Below are 23,231 nucleotides of genomic sequence, written 5' to 3'. Positions count from 1 at the left end.
GGTTTTAATTCTATTATGGATGTATTAAGTATGTCTACAAGAAAATGAATCAGTTTATGGTGGCATGGATGTACTTTGATAATAAATTTACTTTGAAATTAACCTTTCCAAATCAACATCAATATTTATGTAACTGACCACCAGGAGGCACTGGAGACTAATTAGCTATGAGTTCTCCAAGGACCCCCTCCCCCCTCAAGCTCAAAAATTAATTTGTTTCAAAAATTCACAGCATCAGAATTTCATTCCATGCATTTATTAAAACATTTCAAAGTAAACAAGGCAGTATAGCAAAGCCAAAGATATTGTGGAAAAGCATATCATGCATATAACAAAATTTACAATACTGCAGTGCAACAGATGCTGTTGTTTGCATCTGCTCACTTTAAACGTAGTTTGTGATTGTTGTTACATACCAGCAGCAACAGACCACAAACTGAGTCAGGGTTTAATGTTAAACCACTATTTATTAGTATCTACTCAAAATATAGAAAATTAAACAAACTACTCTTCTAAACAGAAATTGACAGTGTTATGTGCTTGTGGCTCCTAAACTATCAAGCTGAGGAACAGTTCTTAAAGTTTCAAAATGGCAAGTTGAAAAGTTTCAGCTATCCACGGATTAGGTGAGGGGAGAAATTTGTAAATCCACATTAAAATGCAATAAGGAGACGATCACAAAGAATTCCACAGGTCCCACGCTGGGAAAACGAAGCAACAGTCACAGAAGATCTCAGCCATCGAGTTGTATTCCGAAATCCACGCAGAGATACTACAAGGCGACAGTCACGGAATATTCCTTAGCACAAGTGGACACCACATAACACATCTGAATCCATGTAAGGGTTAATGAAAGTGGTCACCACAGAATACTCCAAAAATCCATGTATGGATCATAAGTAGTGACAGTCACATATCCAATATGCACTGTGTGCCACTCATTCACCCAATCCTTTGGGCATGGGAAAGTATCAAACTTCACCCATTACCGTAGCGAGCTCCGGCTCGAAGTCCGATATCTCGTGTCTCTCTCTATCGTGTCCCAGCAGTCTGTCCGCATTTTGTTATACTGATGTCATACTCCCGCCTTGTCCAGGCGCTTAAAGTGACACCCACAGTAAACGAAACCCATGGTCACGTAACATTGTACAACTTTAAAGGTTTAATATCAACTTTGTTCATACTTATTGAAAGATGGCATCTCCTTTAACTAGACTGCCTTTCCTTTCAAAAAGTAGAGAGTTTACTTAAAAGGCATTTTATCCTCAGATTTTAAAGCCTCAATTTTCATCCCTGGTAATAACTCATTTCACATTTTGTAGAAACAGCAACTTTTCCTTTAAATGCTCATTTCCTACGTGACCAGCACACACATGCATGCTGGAAGAACTCAGCATGTCAGGCAGCATCTACGGGGAGAAATGAACAGTGGACATTTTGGGCTGAGACACTTCATCAGGATTGGAAAGGTGGGGAGAACCCAGAACAACATTTCCTATCCTTCACCATTCACTAGAATAGCCAGGATTCTATCTGTTTTTACATCCTTACCAACTCATACTGTTATTAGAATGCTTAAACTGTTGAAATTTAAAGTGGATCTCATTTGCTCCATATAAAATCCAAGTTTAAAAAAAAATTAAATTTAAACCCATTATGTGAAGAAATTGGTTTTCAACATTTTAGGGGCATTACATCTTCTGTACATTTGATAAAGCTATTCAATTTTAAACATTTCAATAGTTATTTAAAAAAAATTCCCAAAGGTTTGCTTAAAACATTCAGAGAGCTTCAGTACAATTTGATACCCACTGGCAAGACTTCAGAGTCACTGGTTTGCAGTGCATTGTAGTAACAATATTCAGGTCAAGTTCAGTTGCTGGGTTGAAATTGCATTTTGCATTGTGCCTTTTTTAAAAAAATTCCTGAAAGCTTACTTATTAACAAATATGCTTCTCCACTATACTTTCAGAACACAAGGCAAATATCTTCCAAAACAGTTCCATAAAATTTTATTCATGAGACGGCAAAACAGCAAACAATTAATCCTTCACAGAATATTATACAATGTAAGACAAATCAACTAATCTACACATTGGCAGATGAGGCACTCTCTGCATCTTGCTCATAGGGAGATCTACCCTTTCCTTAAATATATTAAGGACTATTTACTTTAACCACTTCCTTGGCTGTAAACTTTTAGTTTCTAAAACATCATATCACTCCCTAAACATCCAATTTTCCTGTTTCTAATAATGGCTTTATTTACTCTATCAAAACATAGTAATTCCATTCCAAGTTGAGACCCTGCCTATACTTTCCATATTAGTTTCAGAACAAGGCTATAGAGTTCTTGTGAATCTATGTGTATCCTCTCCTTTTTCTATTATCATCAAATGGGCTGTTTCGATCTACCTAGATAAAAGTTTCACAAATTCTCTGATATTTAGTTCCATCTTAGGGCCTGGTTCCCCCCCCCCAAAAAAAAACATTACTATCCCTTACATCACAACTTTTTAGTGATTAGTGTATTTGTAAATACTTGTGCTTCTACTTAGATTCAAATATTTCAAGCAAAACTATCTTCCCTACCCTTTCAAACAAGATAAAATCTGCAGATACTAGAAACCCAACCAACACACCAAAATGCTGGAGGAGCTCAACAGGCCAGGCAACAGTGGAAAGATTACGGTCGAAGTTTTGGGCTGGGACGTCAACTGTTCTGTTTTCCATAGATGCTGACTGGCCCACTGAGTTCCCCTAGCATTTTGCATGTGTTCCCTACCACTTCTGTGCATGAATTACTTTATTAATTAACTACTAATTCAAGGCTATTAATGCCTTATTGCAATTTATTATAGACAGACTGGCTCTCTCCTTACCTTCCCATTTTCTATCCTCCAGATTTGGTTATGTCCACAATTTTAAAATCAATTTCATCGTGCATTTTTGGAGATTAAGTAACTGAATTCTATTTTATTGTAAGGAATAAAATAGAATTTTATCTGTTTCTGCTAATTACATGACATTCCAAAATTTCCTAATGACGGTCTTGATTTTAATTTAAGAAGGATTCTACTTTGGGAGTCTTACTACATACAAGGAGTTGACACATTTGTAACCTGAGGTTTTGAATCAACACCCTTTTGTCTATATCAACATTGTCATGAAATCTTTACACTTCACCTGAATCATCTCCCAAAGTTCTAAGATTCCATCAATCATAGAACACTTCACTGTTGTGCACAAAGTGATCGCTGCAACAAAAAAAAAAGAGCAGATGTGGACACACTTGACGTATTTTTATCCCAGGTGGTATGGTTTTTGAAAATTCCAGTCTTTATTTTGTTCTTTTTATTTCCCCCACCATGAAATAGTTCAAATTAATGAGTCACATTGCAATGTTTGACATGTGTATCATATTAGATTCATAATCAGATAAGTTTTTCTTTTAAACTGCATTTGAGTAAAACTATCAGAGAATAATTTGATGCACTTCAACTGCTAGGAACTATGTGGAAGGGGGTCTAAATTTTTGATTGCATCATTGGTAAACAAGAATTTGGAAAGTTTAATATATAGATCCACCTGGAATGTTTTTGTAAATAATACAGATAGAGTTAGGAATATGACTTTTACCATACAAAAATCTGAACTTTTGAAAAAGTATTCAATTATTCAAAGAAAATGGTATCGTTGGACCACATTAAAGGAGGAAGGTGCAGTAGTCTAAAAGTTTTCAACATTAAAAAAGCATAAACAATTAAATAATAAATCTGCATCGCTTTGAAAGTATTCTGCACTAGGAAATTTTGGAACGTCATGTAATTAGCAGAAACAAATAAAATTCTATTTTATTCCTTACAATAAAATAGAATTCAGTTATTTAATCTCCAAAAACGTACTAAGAAATTGCTTTGAAAGTTGTTTGCATTTGAACCACCCACCTATCACAATTTATTTAACAAAATCCCTCCTAACATCTGAGGTTAATAGATTTCAAACAAGTGAAGGTAACAATTTTGCTGCACTTTAGAACTCTAGATTAATAGATGGGTTGTTAACTCATTGCAAAATACAACACTCCAAATATTTTGCTTGTACATTTATCCTGCTGCTCATGTTGCAATTTACAACCAGATAGCAACTTCAAGTTATAATTGTGAACGAAAACAAAAGACTATAGTGATGAATAAACAATTTAAAAAATAACTTAATCATAACTGACAGTTAACTTGCATAAAGATCTTAAAAATAAATGGTTGTATTAATTATGAACCTTTCAGAAATTTAGAGCTGTCTGATAGCTTTTTCTGGATTTCTTTGCCAACTGATTACATGAATTCATTTTGTGGCAATCTCAGAATTTGGCACACATCTCTCTTAAAAGTGCCAGAAAAAAAAATGCATGCTACAGCATGTAACATTGTTACATGTAATTTTAAGTTTTCAAGTTGGCTCAAATAATTCCACATAATAGGAATGTTAGATTACACATGTTATCAATATTCAAACATCAGTTGATGGTTGGGTATTTTTTCTCCATTCTTTATGAATGGCCCAAAATTTATGAAAGAAAAAGCACTACACTCAGTGGCCACTTTATTAGGTACACCCGTATTCCTGCTCGATAATGCAGATATCTGATCAGCCAATCATGTGGCAGCAACTCAATGCACAAAAACATGCAGACGTGGACTAGAGATTCAATTGTTGTTCAGCCCAAATCATCAGATTGGAGAAGAAATGTGATCTAAGTGGCTTTGACCATGGAATGATTTTTGGTGCCAGACAGGGTGGGTTTGACTATCTCAGAAACTGCTGATCCCTTGGAAATTTTCACAAGTAGTCTCAAGATTACAGAGAATAATGCAAAAAACAAAACAAAAAAAACCTAGCATTCGGTAATTCTATGGGCGATAACACCTTTTAATGAGAAGTCAGGAGAATGGCCAGACTGTTCAAGCTGACAGGAAGGCAATAGTAATTCAAATAACAACGTATTACAACAGTGATGTGCAGAAGAGCATTTATGAATGCACAACAGATGAAACCTTGAAGTGGATGAGTTACAGCAGCAGAAGACTACACCATGTTCCACTGCTAATAAAGTGGCCACCGAGTGTACATGTCTAAAATAATGAAATCCAAACCAGCAAATGTTTCGCCAGAGAAAGCAGGATCTCCCAGCGGCCACACATTTTAATTCCACATCCCATTCCCATTCTGATATGTCTATCCACGGCCTCCTCTACTGTAAAGATGAAGCCACACTCAGGTTGGAGGAATAACACCTTATATTCCGCCTCGGTAGCCTCCAATCTGATGGCATGAATATTGACTTCTTTAACTTCCGCTAATGCACCACCTCCCCCTCGTACCCCATCCGTTATTTATATACACACACACATTCTTTCTCTCCCTCTCTCTCTCTCTCTCCTTTTTCCTCCCTCTGACTATATCCCTTGCCCATCCTCTGGGTTCCCCCCTCCCCCTTTTCCTTCTCCCTGGGTCTCCTGTCCCATGATCCACACATATCCCTTTTGGCAATCACCTGTCCAGCTCTTGGCTGCATCCCTCCCCCTCCTGTCTTCTCCTATCATTTTGGATCTCCCCCTCCCACTTCCAAATCTCTTACTAGCTGTTCCTTCAGTTAGTCCTGACGAAGGGTCTCGGCCCGAAACGTCGTCTGTACCTCTTCCTAGAGATGCTGCCTGGCCTGCTGCGTTCACCAGCAACTTTGATATGTGTTGCTGCTCAATGAATTGTGGCTCAGAATTGAAAAAAAACATGATTCTGACCTCCAGACTGAAAAGGGAAAGGGGAAGTGGGAAAGCCTTGTAGACACCATTCTAGAATGCCGATTAATTATCCCAAATTTGATCAGTGCACAGAAAGCAAAGAGTGATTGTAAGAGACAAGCAGGGGATTAATTACATATCTTCATAGGAACCATAGTCCTTACCTTTGTCTAACAGGTATGATGCTCTTGCTACTAGCTTGGATGAGAGCAGAGGGGATATGCAAATTCCCTGTGATACTGAGTGGGCGTGGGTGCATAAAGGGAAAAAATTAAGTCCAAAAGCACAGTGGATGGGCATTGTTCTCTGCAGTAAACAGTCATTATTAGCTGATTTAAGTATAAATTGGTAAAGGGTAAATAAGATTAGATAAGTAAATGCATGGTTAAAAACTGATATAGGAGAAATAGGTTCAGATTTATGGGATGCTGGTACCAGTACTAGAGAAAGAGAAACCTGCTGCACTGGGAAAAGCTTCATTTGAAATCAAATTAATACTTTATTTTAAGAAAAACTAATTTTCCAGCCATTAAACTAAGAAAAACATTTGGCCTAACAGTGACAAAGGATGGAATAGTTTGATGTTGAAAATGTGCATCTGCCTAGCTGTATTTTATTTAGCCCCAATTGACATAAAAGAAGCACCAACTAAACCAGAGTTTAAAATTAAAGGTGAATGGGTAATTTACTAATCCTCAATACAACTACATAATAGTCTATTCTATTGCCTACTAACATTGCTCTGAGTGCCATTGCTAATTTGACTTCATTATTTTTCATTACTTGCCAACTATTTTTTCACACAATCAAGGACTATATTCATTCCAAATAAATAACAAAACATGATAAAAAAGACAATGTTTTCATTGTATTTTTCTGCATTCATACGGCCTCTCCTGAGCTTAAGTTCCAGCCATTTAATGCTTCTTTTTAAAAAAATTTACAAGCCTCGGTTTCAGCAAGCTAATTAAGAAAAACACTATCATTAAGTTTTATTATGCTCTCAACCAATGTCCACATGAGCATCTTTGAGTAAAAACTGGGAACAAGAACTTAAGATTAATTCCTTCCCCACCATGATCCCAGCCTTCTGCTGCACCAAGCAAACTATTTAATTTCAGAGCAACTGAGATCAGTTTGCTTTGTGCAAATATACACGAAGCTTTGATTGAAAACATCCTAGGTCAATGTATGCACAGATGAAACTTCGTGATGCACTAGTTGAACATTTCAAATGCTGCAAGCTGGGGCAACAATTACAGACCGTAGTAAATCACGCTACACAACATTTGTGATTTTCACCAGCACGGCCTCGCTTCAGTAACAGATTATAAGCTATTCAAAAGTGGAATTTGTCTGCCAGATACACAAAATAAAAAATATGCAAGGTTTTACACTGCACAAAGTTTTAAATGTCCCAAGAAATCTTCAATGTAACAACCCAAAGGACAGAATATCAGGGTGGCGTAAAGTTTTAAGATGATCTCAAAGAAAAAAAAAGTGGAAACTTTCATTACAATTCCAAAGTTTGAGGGTTATAGGTCAGTATTTCTGCTGAGAGCAAGAGAACTGCTTGGTAACAAATGCAAAATTCTCAAAGTTCTATTGACTGGAAGAGATTAGATGGCTAGGAAGGGAAAAAGCAGCCGAAGTATTAAAGCAAGAGTTTTAAATTTCAAGTATTCCGAAGATCCAAACTCAGTATGGATCCAAAATGTTTTCCTAACAGGTTGAAGGTTCCACTGATGGTGTTTTTTTATATATAAATACAGCAAATGGCTCAGCTATGCAGTCATAAATTTTACAAAACTGATATGGGTTTGTGCCAAGTTTTTAATCTCAGGAGGCAGCAATATAGGCACAATTTAAAGTTGGGCAAGAAATATCTGATTCACTACCTTGCGCTGAAAATACAAACACATACAATTAGTCAGCAAAAGAGGGCTGCCTCTCAAATGGCTCCAATAAGTAATTTACATTAGCTGTTGAAGCTCACCAGTGTCCAAGGGGCAAAAGGCCAACCATTATTCTAAGTATTAGCTTATACCTTGGCCACAGTCTTTTCAGGAAAAATGTTGAGTGGTTAAAAAAAATAAAACCAGTTTAGAAATCCAAATGAAGATGAATAATTAGCTTCATTACAAAAGAGCTAATTTATAGATCTTGTTGGTAAATGCACAATATTCTGTCCTTATCCATTTAAATGGAATAAAAATCCACAAATGTTGTGCAAAGCCCTAAACTTAAGTATAGATTCTAAATGCCAAGCCTAGTCAAAACAATTTTAAATCTCAGAATCAGGTTGAATATCACCAACATATGTCCTGAATTTTATTGTCTTTGCAGCAGCAGTACAATGTAATAATTACAGAAAAATATGTGGATTTATATATTTAAATTAAATTAGTGCAAAAAGTGGAAATAAAGAAGTGAGGTAGTGTTCATGGGTTCGATGTCCATTCAGAAATCAGATGGTAGCAGGGAAGAAACTGAATTGTTGAATGTGTGTCTTCAGGCTCTTGTACCTTCTCCCTGATGGCAGCAAAAAGAACAGGGCAGGTCCTGGGTGAAGGGGGTCATTAATGATGGATGCCACCGTTCTGAAGAATCCGTTAAATTGTTCAGTGTTTACACCTGGCAAAGTTGGATTCATGATTTTCTAGCTATCAAAAGCATAGTGGACTTTTTGAATTTTTTTGTGCATTGCTACATGGAAGTCTGACTGTCACTGTTGGGAGTCTGGTATATCTCAGGACAGCATTTCTTTATGGAAGATGCAGGGGAAATCTCAAGCTCCGACTCCAACTAGTTAATTTGGTTCAGTATTATTCAGCACATTTTAACATTATAGAAACAAATAGTTTAGAAAACGCCATATTTGTTCACCACTGTACGTAATTACCCACCAACTGTAGCATGTACATGATATCCAGTTACCAATATCAAAACAAAGCCAAATCTTTACATCAAAAATGGTACAAACCAAACATAAATTCCCTAAAGTAACAGAAAGAATATAACATGTCAAATTTAGTTGGAACAAAAAAAAAGATGCAGCTGATTGCAAGATTAACAAGATGAATTATACGATTGTCAACCATATTCCCATATACCTATAGATATCGAAATACTGCTTCGAACTCAATCACTACCTTCTCCATCCCAAAGAGCAGCATTAAATTGGACCCAGAATACCAAGCTTCCTATGATTGCACATTGAAACTTTACAGTATTAATGACCTTAGATGCCTTACCATGCTTGAATTAAGTTTCTGTATACATTCTCAGAGTTTTGAGGCTGCAACACAACAGCTCAAAGTTACAAATGCAATGTGATGTATTGGCCAATCAAAACAAAGTGATTAGAGAAAACCACTTCAGAGTAACTTCATAAATCAAAGCTTAGAAAAGATGATATGATAAAGAACAAATTTCAAAAATAAAATACAATCTGGTGTCATAAGTTAAATCATCTACTTTAATGGAAAACATTCTTGGTTTTGAAGTGCAGTTTCAGGCATTTAGCTTTACACCTAAAATACAATTGAGCATTAAAATTATTCACAATGCACTACATCACCAGCATTTGCACCCTTAAAACTACATTCATTTAAAATGTGTTAGCATTTTAAGATTGAAAATTTTAAAAATATGACAGTTTCACATAGGACTTACTTCACCCCTGAAAAGCAGAATTGTTCTATATTCAAGATACATTCATGAATTTCCTTTTAAGTCTGATTCAGAGCAGTTGGTTTAATTATCCACAAATTTACATTTTACTACCTAGATTAGTCAGTTTATCAGCTTTAAAGCACACCTTGATTCTGATATCACACTCAAGGTGGCAAGTGAAGCCACAGGTTGATTCAGGGACATTGTAGTCATTTGATGAGTAAATATTCTTATACTGTAGTCATTTATGGGTAAATATTCAGACCTAAGTTCCCGTAGATTCTCTTACCAGAAATTTAAATTCTAATTTTAAAGTTCTTACTCAGAAACAGCCTGACCTTACTCTAATCAAATGACAAAAGGCATAAGAAAAAAGCGAATGTTGCAAAGCGGCAATGCTCTCCCGGGGATTTACCTCATAGAAATCACGAGGGCTCGTGTATTCAATGAGCATCCAAAAAATTATGTAGTGTGGCATCTTACAACGATTCTTTTCAACTTATATTCACGATTTTCTTGACGATTTATCACTTAGCACTGCTTATAAAAACCAGTGTTATCATTACATGTCACACTAGGTGATAGAAATGAACTTAAAGGTGAGAATTAGAAAATATCAACGGACACGATGCCTATTTTGCTTAAAATTACGTTAGATTTTAAATAGATGTGTAAATGAAGCATATATTGATATATTAAAGAAACAGTAGTATCTCAGAATCACTCGGCACACTACGTGGCTTTCAGTAACATTTAAATAACAATGGTAATAAATCGATTATCAAAAATAAAATGTCCTTTGATTGCACACTTCGCAAAACAGAACCGCAGTTATCTACAAAAGATGCGTTTAAAACATTGATTATATTTAAGCTGTTTATGATACTGGGAATTTTCAATTGAAGTGATTAGAAAGCATGAACTGCAGCATGAAACTAAATATTTCAACCCCCTCACATTAACCTCAAACTGGGGGCGAGGGGGGGGGAGGAAGAGGAGGGATGGGAGACGGAAGGCGCCCAAAATATTTCATTATAAACACCTAGCGAAGGAGAAAAACGCAGCCACGTTGGACAGAGAACTACATCAGCTGAGCAGCACCAAACCCTCACGAACTAATCCCACGACTACTCATTCAATAAAACTGCGGCGGCTCCAATCCAGTTTAAAAACTCAGCTCAGGCTACAATGCGCCCGTTAAAATGCCATTCGGGGCTGACATTTCAACAGGACGGGGATGTCGTCTACGAAATAGATGGCTGGGCTTTATGAATAAAAGGAAACTAAAAGCCAAGCAGCGCGCATACGGCGCATATCCCTGAACGCTGTCAAGATGGAGGGCGGACACCCTGAAAGCAAACAACTTGTAAACTAACCTGAGCACCAGACCAGCTACCGGCTTCTTCCCCCAGCGCAAACAACATAAAACTGCCCTTTCTGTCCGGGAACACTCGAATACAAGCCTCCTCGATGTCCGGAGCTGCCTTTTTATTTCACTAGAGAAAGGTCATTCTGATTTGTTATTATTTTTCTTTCCAAGGAGATGGGATTCCGGCTCAGAACATGGCGGCGGGAGGGGAGGGGAACGTCAACTACTCTCACTACGTCACGAGCGGGGCCGTCACACGGCGGCCACGCGCGCTCACGAACGAGCGCCGCGCCGCGCCCCCTCTGGCGAAGCGCGGCCATTTGTTTTCAAACGGAGCTACTGCGGGCCACGTCAACTCCTTGGAAACGCCCTTTGAACCGGTAGAGCTTGTCCGCAGTCTGGCGAGGTCCGGTGTTGGCGTTTGGGTTTCACTGAGAGCAGTGAAGTTTGCTGTAAGGTTTGATCCTAAGCAAATAATTCTGTAAATGTTAAGTTATACAGAGCTCGTTTCTTTGTCAAATCGCATTTATGACAACGTTTCTCTGCCTTTATGTGTGACATAGGAAGTGAATCTAGGACTTTGGACATGATACTTGTCTTCTTGAGAATGGTTATATTTTATTACCCATTGATTTAACTTGTGAGGATGTTCAGTGATAAAACAAATACATTGTTCTACATGTTTCTGACGTCAGATACTGCAGGCTTTTGAAATTTCAAATAAATACAGAGGGTTTGTTTTTCTTTGAACGGGTTCCATGATTCTTGTTTCGTGGCTGTCTACAGGGAAAACGAATCTCAGGATTGTATACTGCATATATACTTTGATAATAAATGTGCTTTGAGTCCTTTAAATACTAGAAAAAGCTGACTGGGAACTTTGGTGGATACAGACCTGATGTTTCAGGCTTTTGATCTTTCAGTTGATCTTGTATGTGCCTAGAGAAATCAACAGCAAACGAACTGAGCTAGATGATGGAGAAGGAAATATATTGGATCATAACTTCTGTGATACGATCTTCCTATCTTCAAAGTGGGTTTTTTGCATTTTATCAAAGTTGCTGGTGAACGCCACAGGCCAGGCAGCATCTCTAGGAAGAGGTACAGTCGACGTTTCAGGCCGAGACCCTTCGTCAGGACTAACTGAAAGAAGAGCTAGTAAGAGATTTGGGAGGGGGAGATCCAAAATGATAGGAGAAGACAGGAGGGGGGAGGGATGGGGCCAAGAGCTGGACAGGTGATTGGCAAAGGGGATATGAGAGGATCATGGGACAGGAGGTCCGGGGAGAAAGACAAAGGGGGTGGGGATCCCAGAGGATGGGCAAGGGGTATAGTCAGAGGGACAGAGGGAGAAAAAGGAGAGTGAGAGAAAGAATGTGTGTATAAAAATAAATCTCCCCCTCGTACCCCATCCGTTATTTATTTTTATACACACATTGTTTCTCTCACTCTCCTTTTTCTCCCTCTGTCCCTCTGACTATACCCTTTGCCCATCCTCTGGGTTCCCCCCCCCCTTTGTCTTTCTCCCCGGACCTCCTGTCCCATGATCCTCCATATCCCCTTTGCCTATCACCTGTCCAGCTCTTGGCTCCATCCCTCTCCCTCCTGTCTTCTCCTATCATTTTGGATCTCCCCCTCTCCCTCCCGCTTTCAAATCTCTTACTAGCTCTTCCTTCAGTTAGTCCTGACAAAGGGTCTCAGCCTGAAACGTGGACTGCACCTCTTCCTAGAGATGCTGCCTGGCCTGCTGCGTTCACCAGCAACTTTGATGTGTGTTGCTTGAATTTCCAGCATCTACAGAATTCCTGTTGTTTTTGTTTTTTGCATTTTAGTTGGCTTACTGCACCTAATGAAGCAAGCAGTTTGGTACATTTATGATTACCTCAAATTTGTTCAGTGTCTTTTATTATTGTGATTAAGATCTTAAGTTGCACAAAGAAAATCAGAAATTTGACAGTGGGTCTGCAGATAGTTTTTTTAAAATATTGTGTTAGTATACTCATTTATATGGCTGGCTTACTCTGAAGTCGAGGAAATTTTATGTTAATCATTGCTGACAGTTTGTTAAAAGTAGAAAATAACAGTACAAGTAGTTGCAGTTACAGAAACGTGGCTGCAGAGTAACCAGGGTTGGGAACTGAACATTCTGGAAGAGAAGCAAAGCGTGAACGAAGGTGCAGGAGCATCATCACTACAGCAGCAGTCAGTACAATAGTGAGCAAAAATATTAGCTCTGAGAACTGAACATGGAATCCGTATTGATGAAACCAAGAGCAGAAAACGTTAGAGGGAGTTCCAAACAGTGATGGTAATGTAGAGAATGGCATTAGGCAAGAAATTAAAGATGAGGGTACAACTGTAACTATGAGTCTCCTCAATGTAGGTATAGATTGGTTTACTGTTGCTGTGTGTATTGAGGGACTGGAAAAACTTGCCTTGCATACCATTCATACAGAACAATTCATTGCAGCAATGCACTGAGGTAGCACAAAGTAAAACAATAGCAGACTGCAGAGAAAGTACAGTACGGCAGACAATAAGGTGTAAAGTCATAACAAGGTAGATTGTGAGGACAAGAGGGCAAAACAATGAACTGAGAGGAGAAATATCTGGAGTGCATTTATGATAGCATTTTGGAGCAGTATGTTGAGGAGCCATCTAGAGAATGAACTATCCCAGACCAGGTACTGTTTAATGAGAATAGATTTGTAAACAAGCTTGTCGTGCAAAGTCCTTTGAGAAAGTGACCATAATTTGAGAGAAATCTTCATTGGGATGAAGAGCAGGAGAGATAACTGAGACAAAGGTGCGTCAAAGTAAGGAAAATTGTGAAGATATGGGGTGTAAATTGACTTTGATAGATTGGGAAACAATACTTAAAGGCTTGGCAGTGGATAAGCAATGGCAAACGTTTAAATAGTTCATGGATAAACTATAGAAATTGTTCATTGCTATCTGGTGCAACAGCAAAGTTTGAGAAGTGGTTTGATTATTGATGTTGGAATCAATTAAGGATAGTATTAGTCTAGGTGGAGACACATAAAAAGGTCAGAAAAAGGCAGAAAACCTGTGGAGGGCAAAGAGATTCATTAGAACATAGAACATAGAATAGTACAGCACAGTACAGGCCCTTCGGTCCACAATGTTGTGCGGACCCTCAAACCCTGCCTCCCATATAAGCCCCCTACCTTAAATTCTTCCATATACCTGTCTAGTAGTCTCTTAAACTTCACTAGTGTATCTGCCTCCACCACTGACTCAGGCAGTGCATTCCATGCACCAACCACTCTCTGAGTAAAAAACCTTCCTCTAATATCCCCCTTGAACTTCCCACCCCTTACCTTAAAGCCATGTCCTGTTGTATTGAGCAGTGGTGCCCTGGGGAAGAGGCGCTGGCTATCCACTCTATCTATTCCTCTTATTATCTTGTACACCTCTATCATGTCTCCTCTCATCCTCCTTCTCTCCAAAGAGTAAAGCCTTTAATCTCTGATCATAATGCATACTTTCTAAACCAGGCAGCATCCTGGTAAATCTTCTCTGTACCCTTTCCAATGCTTCCACATCCTTCCTATAGTGAGGGGACCAGAAATGGACACAGTACTCCAAGTGTGGCCTAACCAGAGTTTTATGGAGCTGCATCATTACATCGCAACTCTTAAACTCTATCCCTCGACTTATGAAAGCTAACACCCCATAAGCTTTCTTAACTACCCTATCGCCTGTGAGGCAACTTTCAGGGATCTGTGGACATGTACCCCGAGATCCCTCTGCTCCTCCACACTACCAAGTATCCTGCCATCTACTTTGTACTCTGCCTTGGAGTTTGTCCTTCCAAAGTGTACCACCTCACACTTCTCCGGGTTGAACTCCATCTGCCACTTCTCAGCCCACTCCTGCATCCTATCAATGTCTCTGCAATCTTTGACAATCCTCTACACTATCTACAACACCACCAACCTTTGTGTCGTCTGCAAACTTGCCAACCCACCCTTCTACCCCGACATCCAGGTTGTTAATAAAAATCACGAAAAGTAGAGGTCCCAGAACAGATCCTTGTGGGACACCACTAGTCACAATCCTCCAATCTGAATGTACTCCCTCCACCACCAGCCTCTGCCTTCTGCAGGCAAGCCAATTCTGAATCCACCTGGCCAAACTTCCCTGGATCCCATGCCTTCTAACTTTCTGAATAAGCCTACCGTGTGGAACCTTGTCAAATGTCTTACTAAAATCCATATAGATCACATCCACTGCACTACCCTCATCTATATGCCTGGTCACCTCCTCAAAGAACTCTATCAGGCTTGTTAGACACGATCTGCCCTTCACAAAGCCATACTGACTGTCCCTGATCAGACCATGATTCTCTAAATGCCTATAGGTCCTATCTCTAAGAATATTTACCACCGCAGACGTAAGGCTCACTGGTCTATAATTACCCGGACTATCCCTACTACCTTTGTTGAACAAGGGGACAACATTCGCCTCCCTCCAATCCTCCGGTACCATTCCTGTGGACAACGAGGATATAAAGATCCTAGCCAGAGGCTCAGCAATCTCTTCTCTCACCTCGTGGAGCAGCCTGGGGAATATTCCGTCAGGCCCTGGGGACTTATCTGTCCTAATGTATTTTAACAACTCCAACACCTCCTCTCCCTTAATATCAACATGCTCCAGAACATCAACCTCACTCGTATTGTCCTCACCATCATCAAGTTCCCTTTCATTGGTGAATACCGAAGAGAAGTATTCATTGAGGACCTCGCTCACTTCCATAGCCTCCAGGCACATCTTCCCACCTTTATCTCTAATCAGTCCTATCTTCACTCCTGTCATCCTTTTTTTCTTCACATAATTGAAGAATGCCTTGGGGTTTTCCTTTACCCTACTCGCCAAGGCCTTCTCATGCCCGCTTCTTGCTTTTCTCAGCCCCTTCTTAAGCTCCTTTCTTGCTTCCCTATATTCCCATCTGATCCTTGCTTCCTAATCCTCATGTATGCTGCCTTCTTCCACCTGACTAGATTTTCCATCTCACTTGCCACCCATGGTTCCTTCACCCTACCATTCTTTATCTTCCTCACCGGGACAAATTTATCCCTAACATCCCGCAAGAGATCTCTAAACATCGACCACATGTCCATAGTACGTTTCCCTGCAAAAACATCATCCCAATTCACACCTGAAAGTTCTAGCTTTATAGCCTCATAATTTGCCTTTCCCCAATTAAAAATTTTCCTGTTCTCTCTGATTCTATCCTTTTCCATGATAATGCTAAAGGCCAGGGAGCAGTGGTCACTGTCCCCCAGATGCTCACCCACTGAGAGATCTGTGATCTGACCTGGTTCATTACCTAGTACTAGATCTAGTATGGCATTCCCCCGGTCGGCCTGTCCACATACTGTGACAGGAGTCTGTCCTTGACACACTCTGCCCCATCTAAACCCTTGGAACTAATCAGGTGCCAATCAATATTAGGGAAGTTAAAGTCACCCATGATAATAACCCTGTTATTTTTGCACCTTTCCAAAATCTGCCTCCCAATCTGCTCCTCTGTATCTCTGCTGCTATCAGGGGGCCTATAGAATACCCCCAATAGAGTAACTGCTCCCTTCCTGTTCCTGACTTCCACCCATATTGACTCAAAAGAGGATCCTGCTACATTACCCACCATTTCTGTAGCTGTAATAGTATACCTGACCAGTAATGCCACCCCTCCTCCCCTTTTTCTGCCCTCTCTATCCCTTTTAAAGCACTGAAATCCAGGAATATTGAGAGTCCATTCCTGCCCTGGTGCCAGCCAAGTCTCTGAAATGGCCACTACATCATAATTCCATGTATGTATCCAAGCTCTCAGTTCATCACCTTTGTTCCTGATGCTTCTTGCATTGAGGTACACACATTTCAGCCCTTCTACCTTACTGTCTTTACACTGTTTATTCTGTTTTTCTTTCCTCAATATAGAATCTGCACTTTGCTTCTTTCAGTGTTATCTGTGGGGAGTATGGAATGCAGTCATGGGCAGTGTAGGCAAAATTATCAAAAGAATGTCAAATATTATATCCTTGAAATGTGGATGAAATCTACTGAACTTGAACAAGAAAGAATCTGCTTTCATTTTCTCCTAACTTTCTATGAAGGGCATTTATGTCAATGAGAAGAAATAATTTACCCACTGTGACCTCTGGGCCTGGACTCCCTGGCCATCGGAATAGCCATTCTAATCTGTCCAGTCCTGTTAAAATGTCATTAATTTATGGAATCTCCTTTCATGCTTTTAAAATTTAGTGAATAGTAAGGGGAAAGTATGTGTGTAAGCTTGAAGAAACTCTGAAAACAATAATTTTTGTATAAATGTCTTGAGAAGAAATGGTATAAATGTCTTGAGAAGAAATGAAGACGAATTCATTTCCCTCACAGTCAGGACGGTACTTCATCAGAAAAGAAAGAAATGGCTTACCAATTCAGTTCAGACTCTGGTTCTGCCTTTAGGAAGTGGCCCTAGAAATTGTAGATGAACTTGGTTCTTATTCCTGTGGATTGAAGGTTAGCTAATGTTTAAAAAGGAAGTAGAGAAAAAAAACAGGTAATTATGGATTGCGCATTGGTAGTGGTAAAAATACTAGACTCCTTGTTTTTTTAAAAAAATGTAGTAGTAGAGCTGTAGGAAATGGTGACAGGATTGAACAAAGGCAGCATTGATTTGTGAAAGGGAAATTGGTATAACTAGTATACAAGTGAATCTGGTGCAGTATAAGAGATTACCTTGCAAAATTGAAACACGTGGGATTTGGGGTAAGGTGCTGAATAGATAGGGAACTGTTTGTTTGACAGGAAACATGGAGGAGCAATAAACTACTGAGTGAAAAGCAGTGACTAGTGGAATAGAACATTACAGCTCTTTGGCCCACGATGTTGTGCCAACTTTTGAATCTACTCTAAGATCAATCTAAATAGAATATGTCAGGAATTGGTGCTGGGGCTGCAGTTATTCACGATTCATTCAATATTAATGAAGGTTCTAAATGTCGTATCTCCGGATTTGTTAGATGATACAACACTTGATGAGAAGTTGAGACCTGACAAGCATGCAGAGAAACTCCAGGTTCATTTGAACTTGTTCAGGGAGTAGGCAAACACATGAAAGATGCCGTATAAAGGTGAGACTAACCATTTTGATGGTAATAATGTGAAAGTCAGATTGTTATCTGAATGGTGTTAGATTGGGAAGCGGGTCAGTGCAGGAAGGCTTGGGGATTCTGGTGTACCTTTCACTGAAGATAAGCATGTAGCTCCATGCAGCTGATTAAGAAAGAAAATTGTGTGCTGGCTTTCAGAACAATGGGGCTTTCATAACAATAGGAGCAGAGATATTGTGATGCAATTGATAAGATTGCACCTTGAGTATTGTGTGCAGTGTGGTCTTCTATCTGAGTAGTGGTAGTAGTAGTAGTCATACTTTATTGATCCCAGGGGGAAATTGGTGGATTTGGTGAAATTGGAGGAAGGATGTTCTTGCAATATAGGGAATTCCTGAGGTAATGGGACAGATATATGAAGAGAGATTGAGTTAATTAGGCTTCTGTTCACTAAATTTTAAAAGCATGAGAGGAGATTCCATAAATTAATGACATTTTAACAGGACTGGACAGATTAGGATGGCTAGGGAGTCCAGGCCCAGAGATCACAGTGGGTAAATTATTTCTTCTCATTGACATAAATGCCCTTCATAGAAAGTTAGGAGAAAATGAAAGCAGATTCTTTCTTGTTCAAGTTCAGTCGATTTCATCCACATTTCAAAGATATAATATTTGACATTCTTTTGATAATTTTGCCTACATTGCCCATGACTGCACTCCATACTCCCCACAGATAACACTGAAAGAAGCAAAGTGCAGATTCTATCACAAAAGCAGTTTTCAGTTAGCATTTGAAAGGTAAAAATGTAGTTTTGACTGAAGAAGGGTTCTGCAGTAAGCTTGGAAGGGGGCAGAAGTGCAATGTGTTTTTTTTGCTCATCTGTACTAATGTACACATCAGTTCCCAGTGTGTGATTGTAACCTACTGATTCAGTAATTTCTCCTTTCATTTTCAAATCTAATTTGCCTTTTTTGTATGTGAATCAGCAGATCATTTATAAAGTCAGTTCAATAACTGCTTTGTAACTTTATATTCATTATGTTTACCGTCATTTGTTGTCCATCCCTAATCAAGCATGAAAACGTCATGATGAACTTCTTTCCTTTTTCACTGTTGTCTGTTTGGTGAGGATATGCATACACTTCTGTTCGGCAGGGAATTATTGGATTAAGACCAAATGATAGTGAAGCACTGGCAATCTTTTTCCAAGTCTGGTTGATGTGTGACTTAGAGGATGATCTTGCCGCTGTTGTGTTTCCATGCCCCCGCTGCCCTTGTATTTCTGGGATTTAGAGGTCACAAACTTGAGTGATACCGCAGTACAGTTTGTGCATGGCATACATTGCAGCCATCATGCATTAGTATCGGGAGGAAAGAATGTGTAGTGGTTGATGGAAGGTCAATCAGATGGGCTGCTTTGCCTTGGGTGATGTTGATCCTTTCGTTAATGGCCTTGTACTCAATTGAAGACCATTTTACCACACCCTCAATTCAAACCTTGTGAGTCTGCTAAGTGGTGAGCCACAGATCACAATACCCAACCTTAATCCACTTCTAGTGGCTGTGTTATCTATGTGGTTAGTCCAGCTGAGTTTCTGGTCATTGGTGACTCCCAGAATATTAATACAGTATCTGTACAGTTGAATATCAAGGATAGATAGTTCTGCCTTGTTGGAAATGGTCATTGATAAGAATTTCTGAGGCACAAATATTACTTGCAACTTATTATCCCAAAATATTAATTTGGGCCTTCCAACCATCTTGTATACAACTATCACAAATAACTTATGAAAACCGCACTCTTAGAATCCTTCAGATCTTTCTAAATATTAGCATGAAATTTTAATAAAGTATGACTATGATTAATGTCTTTGATAATAAAATGATGGAACCCATCATTTAGTCAGAACATAATAATATATCTTGTATTTGGTAAGCTTTCAGCAAATTATGGCTCAATTTGTCTTCGGAAAGAAAAACATCTAATCAGCGTTGGAAGATGGGTTCAATGTTACTTATTTTCTGTCAGCTGTTTTATCCTTGAGCACATGCCCAAGTGTTCTGGTGAGATAAGTTAAAGCAAACAAAAATAAATTTGCATTGCGCAGTACTAATACTGAAGTTGCATCCGGCCACTTCTCTCTTTCTGAATTCTGTGGTTGATCAGGAGGGATTACATCTCCATGTGTATTGGTACAACAACTGATAAAACAGCAAAGCTCATTTGCAGTTTATGGTTCTTTTGAATCATTGCCTTTGGCCATGTCATGGTGTACTGTAGCTTTAAGATAAACACAAAAATGCTAGATAGTCATTAGATCGAGCAGTATGTATTGTGTGTGAGAGTTTAAGTTTCTTAATAACAGCATCTCATCAGAGCATGTAAAAGTGAGAGAGATTTTTTTGAATTTGTGAAGAAAGCAAAGGAAATTTCTGTCGTAGAGCAGAGATTAAGGTTGTCCAGTGGTCAATATATGTCATGTAACTAAGGAGGAGAATGTGGGCAGTTAAAACGGAAATAGTGAGAGGCAGAACACATGAAATTCCTGAAATCCAGAAGAATTTTGTAAAATCTCAGCAAATCAGGCAACATCTGTGCAGAGAAAATCCGACTTAAGGTCACAATTTTTTTCGTAACTGCCCTCATTCATCTCCCTTTACATTTTGACAGACAGATCAGCTATGATAACAGAGTTCACCAAAAAAGAATTGTTTTCAGATTAACCTGAGTCGCCACCCTAATACATTCATTCTCTCATTTTCCATCACCTACCCCAAAAGTCTCGACAATTTTAAACTTTTGATTTCCTCTTTCTCCTAGCTCTTGACCTGAAGCATTAACCTTTTTCTTCCTCCATAGATGCTGCCTGAATTGATAACTATCTTCAGTAATTTGTGATGCAAGTTCATATTTTCAGTATCTGCAGTTATTTTCTTTTCAATTATTTTTTAACTTATGTGGCTCAGAATTGAAACAAATCTACAACATGCAAATTTATAATCATACTAGAAACTATATCCAATGGTTGAAGTGGATAGGCTATGAAAATACAATTTTTGCTTAAACTATCACCTCAGTTGGTAAAGAGTTCCCTTGAGTGATAAAATTGAGGATGGGGATGGGGTTTGAAGCACATTATAGCCACTTGAGCGCAAAATTCTAGGTAGTTCATTCCGGTGCAATACAGAGTACTTTACTGTCTGAGCTGCCATCCTTTGAAACTCGAGCTGCTTCTTTCCTCAGACGGATGCAAAACTACGATCCCTCCCCAAAATTGAGTGGGGAAGTTAACTGTGGCAGTGTAGGTTATATTTTTGATTATTATTAGAAAAACAAATTAATTAATCAACTGCAGAGGTGTTGCTGACTCTTACAAACCTCCCCAAAGAGCTCATTGATTGTCTTCTGAGAGTAAAAAAAATACACAACATAACAACTAAACTTACTGGCTTCCGTCATGCCAATTTTCTTACTGGTCCAAGTGTGAAATTAATTTGGTATTTTGTTCAACACCAAAAATGCATTGATAATCTATCAATCTGTGTGCAGTACAGTATTTCTGAATTATTCAATTTACATGATATCTTGATTAGGCTACACACATAAAAAATGCTGGTGAACGCAGCAGGCCAGGCAGCATCTATAGGGTCAATTAGGCCATGCTGCAACCATCCTGCACCTTCAAGTACCTCATTTTTTTCTACATGTCTATACCTGCTTTGCATCATCTTCTTCTTTTTCTTTACCGGGGCCTAAATATCTCTCAAACACCATGGTTCTCTAAACCTGTTATCCTTGCCTTTTTATTCTGACAGGAACATATACTCTCAAAATTTCACTTTTGTGACTCTCTCACTTACCAAGTACCCCTTGGCCAGAAGACAACCTGCCCCAATCCACACTTGCCAGATCCTTTCTGATACCATCAAAATTAGCATTCCTCCAGTTTAGAATCTCAACGTGACGACTAGACCTCAAGCACGAGGAAATCTGCAGATGCTGGAAATTCAAACAACACACACAAAATGCTGGTGGAATGCAGCAGGCCAGGCAGCATCTATAGGAAGAGGTACAGTTGATGTTTCGGGGAGCCCAGAGGATGGGTAATGAGTTATAATGAGAGGGATAGAGGGAGAAAAAACAGAGAGGGAATAAATAAATAAATAGTGGATGGGGTATGAAGGGGAGGTGGGCCATCAACAGAAATTAGAAGTCAATGTTCATGCCATCAGGTTGGAGGCTACCCAGACGGAATATAAGGTGTTGTTCATCCAACCTGAGTGTCATCTTGACAGTAGAGGAGGCTGTGGATAGACATATCAGAATGGGAATGGGATGTGGAATTAAAATGTGTGGCCACTGGATGATCCTGCTTTCTCTTTCGCTGAACACCTACGCTCTGTCTCGCTATACTCCTTGCCCATCCTCTGGGCTCCCCTCCCCCTTTCTTTCTCTCTAGGCCTCCCGTCCCACGATCCTCTCCCTTCTCCAGCCTCGTATTCCTTTTGCCAATCAACTTTCCAGCTCTTAGCTCCATCCCACCCCCTCCTGTCTTCTCCTAGCATTTCGGATCTCCCCCTCCCCCTCCCACTTTCAAATCTCTTACTGTCTCTTCTTTCAGTTCGTCCTGACGAAGGGTCTTGGCCCGAAACGTCAACTGTAACTCTTCCTATAGATGCTGTCTGGCCTGCTGCGTTCACCAACATTTTTTAAGTGTGTTGCTTGAGTTTCCAGCACCTGCAGATTTCCTCGTGTTTATATCTTGATTAGACTGTTTTGTTTGCTATTTCCTCTGTTTTATTTTAACTTTGTCAGAACTGTTCTTTACACTTAAACAAAAGAAAGTGAATGCTAGGATAAAACGTCCTGCTTTTCAATTGGGGTTTCCACAAAAAAATGCAAATGGAAAAAATTCAAGAATCTCCCTGTCGAGTAGTTCTTCGTTGACTTGACCTGCTGTATTTTTGTCATGTGGGGTGTCTTTGAAATGAATGAAATACTGTTACCTTTGCAAACGTGCCAAACAATTGGTATACAACAAGTTGTGACAAACAACAAATTAATTCAGTATGCAGTTAATTTGCTGTTGGATTTCTGAAAAGGAATGTTTGGTTGAGTATTTAATAAATATACAAGTTTTAGAACTATGCAATATTACTTCTGACCAATTAAAGTGGTTGTTGTCTTGGTTTAACAGTTTGTACATTAAACCTCAATACTGCACGGTTAAAACTGCTTTGGATTA

The 23,231-nt window shown here is 39.1% G+C and overlaps 2 protein-coding genes across 13 annotated transcripts in view; one reads left to right on the top strand and one right to left on the bottom strand.

Moving 5' to 3' along the window:
* mtmr3 (myotubularin related protein 3) overlaps positions 1 to 11,053 on the bottom strand; it is an 81,401-nt gene extending 70,348 nt beyond the window's left edge. For all 10 annotated transcript variants that reach the window (XR_011883721.1, XR_011883720.1, XM_072247899.1 and 7 more), the window contains exon 1: positions 10,853 to 11,053. The gene's annotated coding sequence lies outside the window, so the exon portion shown is untranslated. The remainder of the gene's footprint in view (positions 1 to 10,852) is intronic.
* A 172-nt stretch (positions 11,054 to 11,225) lies between these two features.
* The window catches only part of ascc2 (activating signal cointegrator 1 complex subunit 2), a 47,916-nt gene continuing 35,910 nt past the window's right edge, over positions 11,226 to 23,231 (top strand). For 2 of the 3 annotated variants that reach the window (XM_072247875.1, XM_072247873.1), the window contains exon 1: positions 11,226 to 11,297. The gene's annotated coding sequence lies outside the window, so the exon portion shown is untranslated. Of the gene's footprint in view, positions 11,303 to 23,231 lie in introns of all 3 variants that reach the window. The other variant, XM_072247874.1, reaches the window with a different exon arrangement.

Source organism: Mobula birostris, chromosome 31, assembly GCF_030028105.1.
Source record: "Mobula birostris isolate sMobBir1 chromosome 31, sMobBir1.hap1, whole genome shotgun sequence".
Classification (NCBI taxonomy): Eukaryota; Metazoa; Chordata; class Chondrichthyes; order Myliobatiformes; family Myliobatidae; genus Mobula; species Mobula birostris.
The sequence above is the reverse complement of the archived record's forward strand: the minus strand, read 5'-3'. Positions and strand labels throughout refer to the sequence as shown.